The following is a 16287-nucleotide window of genomic DNA, read 5'->3' as shown; positions in this document are numbered from 1 at the left end:
AATATTATCAATAAAGTGTCAGTAATATTTTACTTTGTTTAAATTCATGTTGATTAAAAAAATCTTTCACTTTGCAGAGTTTTGATCGTCAGATGAACACGCGCGCCGATATGACAGATTTATAAGATTTCTTTTTTTTAAAATGCAGTTTCTCTTCATATAATCCCCCAGTAATACAACAAACACAGATTTATACTCGACAAATGAGCGCTGCCTTTGCATATGAGGCGCTTTATTTCAGTCATAATTTACTATAACATGTTTTTGCTGCGTAGTTTGTGTGTGTGTGTGTGTGGGTGTGTGTGTGTGTGTACATAATAATTGTATTTCAAGAATGTTTTAGAAACCATGCTTTATTTTTATCTCAAAAGAAGTCCTGTTTGTGTGAGGAATCTGAGTGTGTAGGTGTGAACAGTTGAGACAATAGGAGATCTGGTGAAACCTGATGTCACCTGAGCCGGATGTGAGTACTGTAGGTTTTATATATTCATAAAAAGTCAGACATTATTCAGTGAAACAGAGGTTCTGCGGAAAAAAAGTTACTGTACCCACATCAGTCACTTTACTCCAAATAAAAGGTCTTTCTGAGTCTTATAATTGAGTTGTTTTGCTATGGACACACACCCAACACTTTCATGAACACATTTCTGTGTTTAAAACAATCTGCCAGGTTTGTTTATTTACCTTTTACCTGCTTTTCTGCTAGAGTTTAAATTTTTATTTCTTTGTGTGTGTGCAATTTGACATAAGTTTAAGCGTTGCAAATTAATCTAACATATTTACATTAGCCGCATTATGAACGCCCAGTTTGTGCTCTACATACAGTAAATAAGGGGAAATGTATTAGCTACTATATTGGTAAAGAAAATAAACACAGATTTAAGAAGAGCACTGAATCACTGCAGGTCTTCAGAAAGCTCTCAGACCCCTAAGGGTTAAATTGTCCACCTGTACAAACCATGTCACAGAGATATAATAATTTAAGACCTGCAGATTAGGCTTATTAGCATTCCCAATTGCCTGTATTGTGTCTGTGTGTGTATTTGTCTGTGTGCCCTGTGATGGACTGGCAACCTATCCAGGGTGTACCCCACCTCATGCCCTCAGTCTCCTGGGATAGGCTCCAAGCCTCCTGCTACACTGAATATGGAACAAAGAGGTATAGACGATGAGTGAGTAAGTGAGAGTGAATTTAGCTAATTAAACACTGTCAGCAAGTTCTGATTAAATTATTATTTAACTTAAGGCTCTCATTATATGATAATAATTAAATGGCAATTAAAAAAATAAATATAGCCTACATTTGTTAGAGAACTATGTTTTACTTGCAAAAATAATAGTTTCACATTCATATGTACTATTAGAAAACCAGTATTTTGTTGTAAATTTGTTTTTACTCTTAATTCAGTTTTCAATCTGAATGAAACACTTTAATATAAACATAAATATACACAAATATCACAAAGGGCCAGGTGATTTGAACCATATACTGTATTAATAATTTTGTCTTTTGTTTCCTATTTTATGCCAATGACTGTTCTCTCTTTCTTTTGCATTTTTCTTGTTTTAATTTGATGTGACAAATTTAAATGATTGTCACCACAGATTTTTTTTTCCTTCTAAATTAACTTTCGTTATGCCATAGCACTGATGAACTCTCAAATCAGACTAGTTAGAAGAAATTAAGTTTCTATGACAGTAGGCAAAGCTCAGGTAATGTATTAGTTCATTAATAAATTAGAATATAATTTTTATTTTTTGTAATTTAATTAAATAAGTGAGACCTTCATATATTCTAGATGAATTACCCATAAATTGAAATGTTTCAAGCCTTTTTTTTTTTATTTAGATGATTATTGCTTACAGATCATAAAAATAAAAAATCTGGGATCTCAAAGTATTTTGAGGTCTGTTATCTCAAAATATCTAATTTGCAAGTTTAAGTAAATTACTATTCATACAGTATATATACGATGTATCTCTTGGTGTGGTTTGGTACTCACATGAGAAAGGCTGTTGGCTTGATAGTCTAAAAGGAAATCAACAACACCCTCCTGTAAGCCTCAGAAGGTCATTACTGCAAAGTCTGCAAGGCAAAAGTGTGATAGGAAAAAGTGCAAAGCCTTTAATAGATTGTCAACTAAAGCCAATTCAAGACCTTGGGAGAGCTTCACAGAAATAGAATGAGGCTGGCGTTAGACAAAAATAGGCACCTCTATGTCATGCTACATTTATGCAGTGAATCATTCTCAAGAAGCGCTGTTGGATATTACTGTGTAACCTTTTTTAATCGATGTTAGAAAATACTGTTATTTTGAGACACTGAATTTTTGTGTTTTCATGAGCAGTAACCTGTAATTTTGAGGGTTGAAATAGTCCATATGATGTGTGATGAATCTAGAATATATTTAAGTTTCACTTTTTAAATTAAATTACAAAAAAAAAATAATTTTTCCATGATATTTTAATATTTTAAGATGTACTAACATATTCTGATGCACTTAATCTTATTGTGTTTCTAGTAACAACACTGCATCTGCAGGACTAATATTACACAGAGTAAAAACATGCTGTTTCTGAACAAAGGAATAACTAGAAATCCTATAATCTCTGGTTAGTGATATGGAAGTTCTCTGTATGGAGGTTTATATTACATTTTTAACAATCAAAGGTAAATCTGTTACCTAAGGTTTTATACCATGGAAACAGAAATGTTTTGAAAGATATAAAAAAAGAACACAATGATTTTATAATTGTTTTTGCACCAACAAATGTCACTGCCACTATACAGTATGCATTACAGTAAAAATGAATGAATGTGCACCACATTTGAATATCTTGACAGATCCTAAATATTCCAGTTTTCTTTAAGATAAGCAGAATGCACTTCATCAGCTATAGCTAAAATGTATAAAATACCATGCATAATACAATATTATTGCTAAATACAATAAAATTAAACTCAAACCCAGTTATTTGAATACTTGTTTAATTTTGCTGACTTAAAACTAATTTAATTAATAATTTTTAAATAGTAATACAGCATGAATTGTTCTAACCCAGCAATGACCTGGGGCTGGTTTCTCGATAACGCACACTGTTTGCGCGCTTAGAAGACTCCCAAGATATATCTTACGTGATAACCTTTCTAAGTGTATTTCTCGAACTGTCCCTTAGGAGTCTTCTTAACTCGCTGCCTCTTACGTCCGACGTTACAAGGCGCTGTCTACAGTGAAGGTCCTGAATTAGCTGACATCGGTTGCTCAGGAATCGATTTTTGACTCCTTTTGCATGACAGTGTTAAGAAAGATGGCACTTTCTATGCAAATTAAACATTGCACTAAATTCTTTTAATAACGTTTATTTCGACATGAGTTAACTTATCAAAAGCATGCCATAATTGACAAATATATATGTGTGGGGACAGAGGTAGCTCAGTGGTGAAGGCATTGGACTACGGTTCGGAAGATCCCAGGTTCAAACCCCACAACCACCAAGATGTGTAATGAGATAAAATGTAAGTCGCTCTGGATAAGAGCGTCTGCTAAATGCCTAAATGCAAATGTAAATTAAATCACCAAACTGTCACTCGCACATTTTAAACAAAAAGCAAGAAGCAGCTGGACATCGGGACCTAAAGCGTAAGTACGACGCGTTGGCCTGGCAAGCGCAGGTCTGAGCAGGTGAGGAAGCTCCATAATCTGTTGCTTTGAATGGCAAAACTTTTTTTTAATAGCCACCTTAGGCAAAATATGAAAAGGGCTGAAGTTTTGCTTAAAGGAAAAATTGACATGAACCAGACGGCTCCGCCGATGGTGCCATCTTCAGTTTAGCACAACAACACGCTGTATCCCTCCCAAATAGTTTGCCACCTGTTTAATATTAAAAGCGATTGCCAATTTTAATGCATTAGTCACATTATGAAATAGGCTAATTAAAAGTCACTCTATTAGTTCTGATATCAAATAAAATAAAATTTTTAAACAGGCTTACAGTATATTAAATCATTAATAGGAGTTTGATAACGTGCCATAATGTGCTTCCATACACCGCTGATTTATAAAGACTGCTGCTCAGTGGCGGCGACTACCGTCTTGGGCTGAAACTATTCTATACTATTGTTTTTGTTTTTTTGTTAAAAAATTATATTTTATCAGGCAGTACAATTCTGGCATTTCTAGTTTCCAGTGTGGCAACAAAGTTGCTTTTTGATCCTTCAGGCGCTGAACAAAAGGGAAAATCAATATCGTTCTACGCTTTTTGCGAATATGCGATATAAAACTACCTTTTCCACCGTTACAAACCGGGTCAGTAGCGTACTGTATGTAGTGGCCATAATACCGTCAATGGATAAATTTGTTACGTGGACCACAAAAAAGCAGGTAATTCAGCACTGTCAGCCTAATCAACCAAAAAGCCAGGCGAGAGAAAAACATGATGAAACCTATGTTGCGCTTGGATTCATGGTGGGAATAGTGGGGGCAGAGCAGACAGCACGAGACCCAACAAAGTATGAAGACACTAAGAGACACCCCAGTCACGTTAATAAGCTACTCGACTTCTTTAAAAGAAAGCTCTAGATAAGTGACGAAGTAAGCCTGTTATAACAATTGCACGTGTATTTTATCTGTTTTGAACTTGGTGTTATTTGATTTTATTGGTTTAGAAATTAATATTTCAATAAAGAGTAAACTTGGCCGATTTCATTATCATTTTGTTGACAAGTGGGGCTTGAAAATTCGCCCACCCCCTTAAGTGGGGAATGACAGAAAATGTTTGAGAACCACTGGTCCAGACCAACCTTACGAATGTGTGACTTACCTAAGAGATACTTAGAGTACAAATGTTTCGGGAAATGCGCCATAACATTAAGAGAGACGTTAAGGTACAACTTAAGAACTACTTTGCGATAAGAAGCTTTCGAGAAACCGGGCCCTGGTTATGATAACATTCTATAAGTATTTATTTGTTTGCAGCTTATTTATTTATTAGGCAACCACCAATCTGTGGATAGGTAGTTAAATATAGTAGATAAATTACTGCATTGCCAGGCTGTAGAACCCTAGGCTGTTATATTTATAGTGTGCAATAAAGAGGCACAAGATGGAAGAGCAAACTTTCTTGTAGCCCTTAAAGCTCAGAGCATTTTTGCCATTGTTTGTTTTGCTGTTTTTCTTTTTAATAAACATATATAGGGCCCAGGATTGTGCAGTATAGAGTGACAGTATATTGTGCAGTATATCCTTTTATTTCATTACAAAATATGCCAAATGATGAACTCAATTTTAGTTCATTTTAGCCAACTACCCAAACATAACTGAGCAAAAATTAGAAAATGAGTCACGTAGGCAAAGAAATAGCACATAGACCCATGATCACGTGTTTTATGGTTGTTTCCAGTTGTTTTTATGACAAAATAATAATAATATTAATCATATTTAAATTTTAAAAGTTCTATGTTTTTGCGACCTCATTCCCATATTTTGCTAGTGGTAAAATTTACCCTTTATAAAATTAATGATAACTTTTGTTTTATCTGATATATACAAAAAAACATATACACTGTTTGAAAAGTAAACCCTCACCGTTAAAACACTGGCAAGGCTTCTATATAAGCTCATTTTATCTTATGTGTGTTGCTTAGTGAAGCTTTAACATTATAAAACCGAACATGAAAACAAATATTTTTTTAATCTAATTGTGGCAGCAGGGGCATGGTTTAGCATCACCTGTAGTTGTACCTTATGTTTTCTACCTGTGGTTTGTTATTTATGTGTGTTAAATTATTGTTGGTAAATTAACAGTGAGTGTTAAAATAAATGGTAACTTACTTCTTCCATCACACATTTTCCTGTCACACGGTTTGTTTGTTTGTTTTTCTATTGCACTGGTTTGTCATACATGCTGAATGGCTAAATACTGTACACCTACATCATGTGAGCGCATGCACAGGAGCCTCAGGCACTTGTCAGACCGCACAGATACCAAAGTGACAGGTGAATAGCAAGTTAGGGAAGAAAATATGTCAGGAACTGAGGTGTTTAAAAACAAAATGTAAACCACCCTGGGCCCGGTTTCTCAATAACGCACACTCTTCGCGCGCTAAGAAGACTCTTAAGATATATCTTACGTAAAGTGATAACTTTTCTAAGTGTATTTCTCGAACTGTCCCTTAGGAGTCTTTTCCTAAGTTGCTGCCTCTTACGTCTGACGTTATAAGGCGCTGTCTACAGTGAAGGTCCTGAATTAGCCGACATCGGTTGCTCAGGAATCGATTTTTTACTCCTTTTGCATGACAGCGTTGAGAAAGACGGCACTTTCTATGCAAATTAAACATTGCACTAAATTCTTTTAATAATGTTTATTTCGACATGAGTTACCTTATTAATAGCATGCCATAATAGACAAATATATAAATTAAATTACCAAACTGTGGCTAATACTGTATTTTCATGTAACCTGTAGTGACAGGGAAACGAACCGGGTATACAATTGTTAGAATTATTTTATATCTAAAGGAGGTATTTCTACTCTCTTGCTCTCTTCCTCATAGATCTGATATTAACATGGTAAATCTTTACTGCTGCTATCTTCCTGTCTCCTCTTGCATCTGCTCTTTAAGGTGTGAACGCTCCCACGCTCACCTTCCCATTCTCTCTTCATGTCTCTCTCCCCCTCTCTCTCTCCCCCTCTGTCTCCTTCCCCCTCTCCCCCTAACTCGAGCCAATATCTTGTGATCTGTCTCTGGACGGACACCTCTCTATCTTCCTCTCCTTTGATTCTTCAGGATCTTACCAGGACATTTACAATGGTTCATGTTCTTTGTAGTAACTTATGTCTATGGCACAGGCGTTTGGTCAAACATATATAAACCCCATCTTTTGCTGTTAATAAACAGAGACCTTTCTGACAGACAACGTGTGTGTGTGTTTGACTGTCTCTCCTGGTGCCAGAAAAGCTTACCGAAGCACAGCGGACAGACCGAGCAACTCGCCTCTCCTACTACGTAACTTTAGAAAAACTTTTATAGTTGATTGACAAACAGCTGACAACACTCTTCACCAGCTTCAGAAACAATGTGAAGCATGCCAGCGGTTGGGGTTGTATAGCGCACTTATGAAATGAATACAATGAGATGCCAGAGTAGAGGTTTAATACCCCTATCTCACCTACGCGGTTTCGCGCGGTGGCCGTAAGTACGGTTCATCATGATTCAGTGCGAGTTTTGGTGCCGTGATTTTCAATTTTACCACGCAAAAAAGTGCGTGGTAAAAGTGATTTTAATTTTACCAGGCAAAAAAAAATTAAACATGTTTAACATGCGGAAGCTCGCGGACCTTGCTGATCTTCGCGAAACGTCGGGCAGGCACTTGAGGCAGCTCACGGTGCCTAATACCCCTATCTAACCTATGCACTTTAACTCACAGGGAGATGCGATGTTAGGCACCTTGAGCTGCTGCGATTGCCCGCCGACGTTTCGCTAATGTTCTGCGAAGTTCTGCATGGTCCACAAGCTTCCGCGAGGATCGCCAAAAAATTAAACGTTTAATTTTTCACGTGAAAAGATGGAAACATAATCACAGCGCAAAAACTTGCAGTGAATCATAATGAACCCTACTTATGGCCACTGCGTGAAACCGCGTAGGTGATATAGGGATATAACACTGCATCTCACAGCGAGTCAAACCTCATAGGTGAGATGGGTGTATTACACATTACAATCACTCAGAAAAATGAATGGATGCGGGGTTTGAAACTCCCAAGTTTATTTTCTCATTTAACCAAATCAAATTTCATAAAATAAAACGTGTCAAAAGGAAAGCCCATCCAGTTATGAATGATGGTTAATGATCAATGAATCATATTTTAAACAAAAATCAGCAATCAGCTGGCCATCAGGACGTAGAGCGTAAGTACGAAGCATTGGCCTGGCAAGTGCAGGTCACAAAGCATTGCCCACAACGCAGTGCTTTGTGGGTAATGCAGTCCAAACTGGAAAACGCTGGAATATAGAGCCTGAGCCTGTTTTCTTCAGTCGCTTTTGGTTTGATTTGAGTACGGAACCTACGCGGAAGTTTGTAATATCGCCTGACAACGCCGAAATTAAAAGAATGGACATGCATCGACTCGATTTGTCTTTCTCATCACTGCATGGGCATGAATTAACGGGCTGTTACGCTGCCGCGAGCAACAACAACATAAAGCGGAGAAACTTACTGAGAGAGATACGGACGCGATGTGTTTACTGATGTGTTTACATGACTTCTTAAATTTTCGACAGACATCGTTATAAACCATCTAGCGTTACAAAGGTAAGCATAATATAGTTTTCCGACTACGTACAAGTTTGCAACTAGACAATCACCTTAATGCATTGTTTATTGTAAACGGGCGATTAGGGATTATATAGAGACGGATGTACATAGAGAAGAAGCCATAACCATGTTCTATGAGAGTGTAAGGTAACTTACACTCCGCATTCATCGTGATTATTAGAAAAGGCGATTTGCAAAGAGTCATAGAAAAAGAAATTACACACTGAGCCTGGTGAAGATGAAGCAGGAACACGAAGCGTTAGTACAGATCCATTTTTTAGGAGCAGCTTCCTAGTAAAACCTGCTTTATATTGACCCGCGTTTATAAAGCAGTCTGGTGAAAAATGATTAGCGCAAACATGAACGCATTTAGGTAAATCGGCGGGGACGTTAGCTTTAAAAACAAAATTCAGCCACTGCGTCCTCAGCGGCTCAGATGTCGGTAGTGAATGATGACCGCTGTGTTCGCTATTACACCCAACAACTGTACACAACACTCGCTTAGGCGCCATTTTGCTCCAGCGGCGAAAAACAATGGCCGACAGCTTCTTCTCACTCGGGGCGGGTCTTTGCTAAAACACCAGTGTCAATTAACTAGTGTAGGAGCGGCCTCTTGTGGTGTGGCGTCACATCGACAGGCATTTGCGATTGGCCTGATTTCAGAAGGGGCATGTTATTGTAATAAATGAAAAGAAAACCACTGGGCGGCTCTTTATCATCGTAGAGTGGTTGTGTACGCACTCTCCTAACACACAGTTCAGTCCAAACAGCTTAAAAAAGTGCATGTAGGCCTGTATGACCCCTTTAACTAGGTGCATAAACAAGCTTCAGCTAGTCCAGAATGCAGCAGCGAGTCCTCACTAAAACCAGAAGATATGAGCACATCACATCTATCTTATCTTCACTTCATTGGCTCCCTGTGAAATTTCGGCTTGATTTAAAAATACTACTTTTGACATATAAAGCATTAAATGGTCTCGTGCCGCAGTATCTGAGTGAACTGCTAGTGTCTTACGATCCGCCACGCCTACTTTGATCAAAGGATGCAGGCTGCTTGTCAGTACCGTGTATTATAAAAACTACAGCTGGGGGCACAGCTTTTTCTTACAAAGCCCCAAAGTTATGGAATAGCCTTCCAAATAGTGTTCGGGACACAGACACAGTCTCAGTGTTTAAGTCTAGGCTAAAAACCTATTAATTTAATCAAGCATTTTTATAAATGGATTTGTCTTGGGTGAAGGAGCAGATCTGGGGAACTTATGGACATAGAGTATTGGGTGAACTGGTATGTTTGGATGCTGTCTTCCTCACTCTCATTGATCACTCAGGTTTGTTGACGGTGAGGTGATTGTTTGCTTTACATCTCAGGGAGCCCTCATGTCTGTGTTTTCTTCTGGCTCTCCCTTTAAGTTATGCTGTTATAGTTAGTCCTGCCGGAGTCTCTGCTTGCACTCTACACTGAATATACATTCACCTTATACATTATGTGACTGCGACCATACCTAACTGTTCTCTCTCCTTATCTGCTCTCCCCTCTTCTGTTCTCACCCCCCCTCTCTCTCTTTTCCTCTCTCTGTCGAGCTACACATGTCGTTCCAGAGCTGCCAGTGATCCAGACTCCCTCTGCCCTCCGGACCTGTCTGACCCCTCCTGGTGCCCCGCTTCTGGTTGGAAATCTCGTCACATGCATGCCCCGTGTGCTCTCTTTCGGATGCGTCCAGTGTCTGGGGACAGTTTCACTCTACCATGAAGACAGTTCTGACCTCGACTGGTTTTGACAGCTGTTTCTCTGAGGACTTGACTTGGCTGCAGTTGCTCGATAGTTCAGGACTGGAATTTCCTACAAGTCTACCTGAGTCTTCAATAACTACCTGGACTTCATAATCACATCAATTAACATCAACTGTTATAGCTGAACTGGCTTCCACCTAACACACAGTATGAATGCAGATTAATTCCTGCTTTCTGTTTCACCCAAATGAGGATTGTGTTGATTGTGTGGAATGTTCCCTGTTGAGTCTGGTTCCTCTTAAGGTTTCTTCCTATTACTATCTCAGGGAGATTTTCCTTGCCACTGTCGCCCTCGACTTGCTCACCAGGGACTATTTGACCCTTTTGATTCATGCACACTCACATTCCATACAAACTTAAATAATTATTTTGATTGTGTAAAGCTGCTTTGCAACAATGACAATTGTTAAAAGCGCTATACAAATAAAATTGAATTAAATTTAATAGAATCACTCCTAAAACTGCGAAAGAAAAGCGAAACTGGAAACTGTTTTGCTTGCGGAGGAGGTAGTAAAAGTTGTATTAAATAATTAAAGCAAAATTCTGCTCTACTCTTACCTCTAAAGCTAATAAGTGAGTGGAGGCAATTCGTGAATGCATCAATGCCACCATCAAAATGTCAGTTTGCCGCATGTGATCCGAGTAGTGTAAAACACAGGCTTACGGCGTGAAGTGATGAAGTGCTCCTTATAACAGAGAATCTAAAAAAAACTGTTGCTTGTTTTTTGTTGATTTCATGCTGCATGGTGGGGAAATGTATGAATGCATGATCTGCAGTGCTATAAGAGCAAAGTTTGATTTATTATTTATGACACTGTCAGCTCTGTCACTGTTTCAAAACTGTTTCAAAGGTACAGATGTTTTCGCGCAAGATGCCGCGACTTGCCGTAAGCAACATTCGAGAATTTAAATAAATGTTTTGTGCTTCACTGAATATCCGCCAGATGGCGCATGGAAGGACTTTATCTAAAGCCGGACCAAGTACAACGAAGAATTATGTATAATTAGTTAGCCTAGAACAGGCACTGGTGGCTCAGTGGTGGGTGTTTCGCCTGCCATGCGGAAGGCCTGTATTCGATTCCCAGCCAGTACTCAAACACCAGCCACTGGATGCAGTGCTGGTCCCTAGCCCAGATAAAATGGGAGGGTTGCGTCAGGAAGGGCATCCGGTGTAAAAGTTGTAGTGCGGACTGGGTATTCCGCTGTGGTGTCCCCTTGTCAGGAGCAGCCGAAAGACCAACACACACAACAGTTAGCATAGAACAATATTGTTTCCAATGCTGAAGCAAACATGAATTTTATTTTGTTTTACAACAGATCTTTCATGATAAATGTGTGTATATGTGCTTCATATTATTTCCATAATGATGAAATGACGTGCCCAAAATCATGCTTAAAAATTCCTAATAAGTTTCATATATAGTTTTTGTAATGTCTTATCAGGGATAACACAGTGAAAGACATGGCAATGCCTCGGTTTAAATGGTCTTGAAATTAATTTAATTTCCTGATAGTAGGCTATCTAATAGTGTTAACTATGCGAATGTCCTGATTCATGAATATACCAACATATCTTATTTAAAATGTAAAATTTTGTGTCACCATCATCAGAAGACATGAATGAACAAATTATATATATATATCATATTAAGTAAATATTATTTTATAAACACAAAGTTCTTTTTATAATAATCATCATGTTTTTTGCTGTTTGTGTCCAGCATTGAATAATTATTTCATCCATTATTTAACCACGGCTGGAAATAATAGCTGGAATGTGATGAAATTGTGAATTTATGACTGAAATAAAGCTGTTCGTCTTTTGCAAAGTACTTTCACTTTATAAACGGCAACGTTTTTATCAAAAGGTTGATAAACGCGTGTTGTACAGTATATACAACGCGACAGCGCGCTCATTTACTGTAATCCCACTTCTCACCTTTCATGTAGGTCTGCTCGGACTTATTAATTATTTTTAAACCCCTCAAGTCTGCGAATCCCCCCATCAGCGAGACTGGCTTGATAACTTCACACCTATCATGAATGAAAGGTGAGAAGAGGGATTACAGTAACTGGGGGGTTCTCTGGGTACACTTCCTATCGGAGCGTGCTGTCGTGTTGTATTTAGCGAATAGACTTAAACAAAATCATGTTTGCTTTAGCATTGGAAACAATATTGTATTAGGCTAACTTTATTAAAGATTATTTACTTTTGTATTCTTTGTAAAATTCATCTTTTTGCACACGCGCGGGCATCTTTAAATTTGAAACGAAAATAATAGTGGGCTGGTAGGCACGTTATTTTTCATATAACTTAGATGGCTGAATACTGTAGGGGGTTTTATATGAATTAAGAAGATAGAGCGGGTGTCTGCCTAAAATAGGTTTAAAAAAAATCAAAATTATTAATGATAGCAATTACATCAGACTTGATACTTAATTGATACTTTTATTTACTGTACGGACAGTCGTATTATGCTTTCTCTATATTATCTCTCTCTCTCTCTATATATATATATATATATATATATATATATATACCGAACAAAAATATAAACGCAACACTTTTGTTTTTGCTCCCATTTTTTATGAGATGAACTCAAAGATCTGAAACATTTTCTACATACACAAAATAACCATATCTTTCAAATAATGTTCACAAATCTGTCAAAATCTGTGATAGTGAGCACTTCTCCTTTGCCGAGATAATCCATCCCACCTCACAGGTGTGCCATATCAAGATGCTGATTAGACAGCATGATTATTGCACAGGTGTACCTTATACTGGCCACCTGTAAAAGGCCACTTTGAAAGGTTCAGTTGAATCACACAGCACAATGCCACAGATGTGGCAAGTTTTGAGGGAGCGTGCAATTGGCATGCTGACAGCAGGAATGTCCACCAGAGCTGTTGCTCGTGAATTGAATGTTCATTTCTCTACCATAAGCCGTCTCCAAAGGTGTTTCAAAGGATTTGGCAGTACATCCAACCAGCCTCACAACCGCAAACGACGTGTAACCACACCAGTCCAGGTCCTCCACATTCAGCATGTTCACCTCCAAGATCGTCTGAGACCAGCCACTCGGACAGCTGCTGAAACAATCGGAGTGCATAACCAAAGAATTTCTGCACAAACTGTCAGAAACAGTCTCAGGGAAGCTCATCTGCATGTTCGTCGTCCTCATTGGGGTCTCGACTTGACTCCAGTTCTTCATTGTAACGGATTTTGACAGATTTGTGAACAATATTTGAGAGATATGGTTATTTTGTTTATGTAGAAAACGTTTCAGATCTTTGAGTTCATCTCATTAAAAATGGGAGCAAAAACAAAAGTGTTGCATTTATATTTTTGTTCAGTATATATATATATATATATATATATATATATATATATATATATATTGCATTAATAAAAAATTGAACAGGTGTTCCTTATAATCCTTTAGGTGAGTGTATATTCTCTTATTATGACTTGAACAAATCGGCTTACATCAGAGCGCGCTGGCGTGTTGGAAAAGCCAGTGTTTATCTAGCGAGTAGCCTATATATTTGTGTTTGTTGTATTTCTGGGGATGGGGGCATTTTTATCAATAAATTGAACGTGTTTATCATCCTTTTGATCAAAATGATGCCTTTTGTTAAGTGAAAGTGTGAGCCGCGTACGGTGGCCCAGAAGGGCAAATCATCTTTCCCGTATATGTGTGTGTTTTTTCCCTTGTAAGTGTGTTTTTTTTTTTCCTTGAAAATGTCCGCTTTTTCCCTTATAAATGTCGTTTTCTTTCCCTTGAAAATGTCCGCTTTTTCCCTTATAAATGTCGTTTTTTCCCTTATAAATGTGTTTTTTTTTCATTGAAAATGTGCGCTTTTTCCCTTATAAATGTCGTTTTTTACCTTATAAATGTTTTTTTTTCTTGAAAATGTCCGCTTTTTCCCTTATAAATGTCATTTTTTTCCCTTATAAATGTCATTTTTTTTCCCTTATAAATGTTTTTTTTCCATTGAAAATGTCCGCTTTTTCCCTTATAAATGTCGTTTTTTCCCTTATAAATGTTTTTTTTTTCGATTGAAAATGTGCGCTTTTTCCCGTGTAACTGTGCGCTTTTTCCCGTGTAAATGTCTGCTCTTTTCCGTTTGTGCGCAACTACTTCTTTCCCGTGTGAGAACTCTTTCTCCAGTATTTTGCAAGCTAAAAGCTAATGCGCAAAGGACTATGGGAGTGGGGTCAAAACGCTACTGAACACGGAACCTTTCCGGATATCAGCTCCAGGACTCAACATCATGGAGTATACAGTGAATTATAGCGTGATAAAGTTATAATTTTCACTAAATTTTCAACTGCACACAATTACCAGGTAATGTTTAATATATAAAATTAATCAGATTTTTACTGTTTTAGGCACTAATGATAACTTTGTAGCAGTGTTAATACTATTGGAATAATTGCCATTGTAAATGGCAGTGATTAAAAGGAATATTATCTCATTTAGACCATTAAACACTGATGTAAACCATCAGCTCCATGGCATCTCTGTAATATACATCCACATATGGATTTATAAGCAAGCTAATATCACTATGCTAACCGCTAGCGCTTAGCATGGGGAAACTAGCTTGTTTATTAATATATATTAGTTTAATAGTGTATTTGGACACACATACGTGATGTAAACAGTTAGCTCCATTGTTTTTGTAAAATGCCTGTCCAAATATGAATCTATAAGCAAGCTAATATAATTATGCTAAGCGCTAGCTTACTAAAAGAGCTAAGATAGCAGGAATTATTGCTAATTATCCCTGAGCTGCTCCTGTTATGTGCTAAATGTTACAGATGGTTAACGAATTGTTGTATGTAGTTTATTGGAGCTCCTGAGTGCCATATAATGTATACTGCTGTATAATGTAGTGGTTTTATCATAGCTAGAGATCTTCTGAATAGTTAGTTATGTGCTTACACAATGTATGTAACAGTCAAGAAAAGGGGCTTTTGTTCAGGTTCTATCTATTCTAGTCATTAAAGTCATTAAATATATGTTTATACTCCTTATAATATGTATGATTGTGTGTTTTTCTTCTTACAGTGAACTGTGTGTAAATCATCAACTGCCTGTGTATCAGCTGATTTCTACACCAGCTTTACATCCTGAGCAGAAGGTGAGTGCTCTGAAGTATTTACCTCTCTTTTCAAGAACACCACTGAGCACATCTTAATCAGGGGACAGGGACACATTTCTCTTCATGAACATGTGTGTGTTAATGAATGGTGAAGATGGGGCCAAATTTTGCAGCAATCCTTAATAGCAAAACCAAATAATTGGTTTTAATACACAGCATTACTAAAAGCTTGCATTCTATGAAATTTTGTGTGCGTGCCTGCCTGCGTGTGTCAAACTGATGTCATATGATGTCAAACATCATGAAGTGATATTAACTTCAAATTCAAATCAAATTCAAATTTTATTTGTCACATACACAGTCATACACAGTACGAAATGTAGTGAAATGCTTACACGACCGCCAGTGACCTTAAAAAGAGAATTAAAACTTATAAGTAATAAATATCAATAGACGAAATATGATAAAAAATTTAAATTTAAATAAAAATTTAACTAGAAAAAAATAGAACATGAAAATAGAAATATATTGTATGCATAGAACTATAATTTTGTGCAAGTATGCATAGAAAAAGTGACTCTGTGCTTGCTTATAAACCCATATGTGGATGTATATTACAGAGATGCCATGGAGCTGCATAGTAACACCATGAAGTCTTTTTACTAGACACTTATAATAACATGTCTTTATTTCTCCCCTGTTGTAGATTGTCGTGGAGAGGACGGACCCTTGATGCTCTGCCTTTTTGCACCAACAATACATACATGTATTTTATTAATTTGTAAATAAAGTCTTTAATATAATTTTATAGTTGAGTATTTATTTCTAGTTTGCTTATTATTTAGCAAAACAGTTAAAGTGCATGTAAAGCATTGCTGCAAATGACACTGAATAGAATCAGATGTTACTCCACTCTGTGTGAGGGTACAGGCTTATATACAGTATGTGATTTTAGCATCAATAATGTTTTTCTACTAACTAAAGCATGCTGCCTTGGAGATATTAGTGACATCTCTGTTTCAGTTCGAACAACATATTCCATAATATTTATGAATACATTAATCCCATA

General features: G+C 37.2%; 1 long non-coding RNA gene across 1 annotated transcript; it reads left to right on the top strand.

Moving 5' to 3' along the window:
• The first annotated feature begins 14321 nt into the window (after window positions 1–14321).
• Window positions 14322–16021, top strand: LOC128529340 (uncharacterized). Its single transcript, XR_008361048.1, has 3 exons — window positions 14322–14458; window positions 15185–15257; window positions 15925–16021. It is a non-coding gene; the product is annotated as an uncharacterized LOC128529340 (long non-coding RNA).
• The last annotated feature ends 266 nt before the right edge of the window (window positions 16022–16287 follow it).

The sequence above is a fragment of the Clarias gariepinus genome, chromosome 8, assembly GCF_024256425.1.
Source record: "Clarias gariepinus isolate MV-2021 ecotype Netherlands chromosome 8, CGAR_prim_01v2, whole genome shotgun sequence".
Lineage (NCBI taxonomy): Eukaryota > Metazoa > Chordata > Actinopteri > Siluriformes > Clariidae > Clarias > Clarias gariepinus.
The sequence above is the reverse complement of the archived record's forward strand: the minus strand, read 5'-3'. Positions and strand labels throughout refer to the sequence as shown.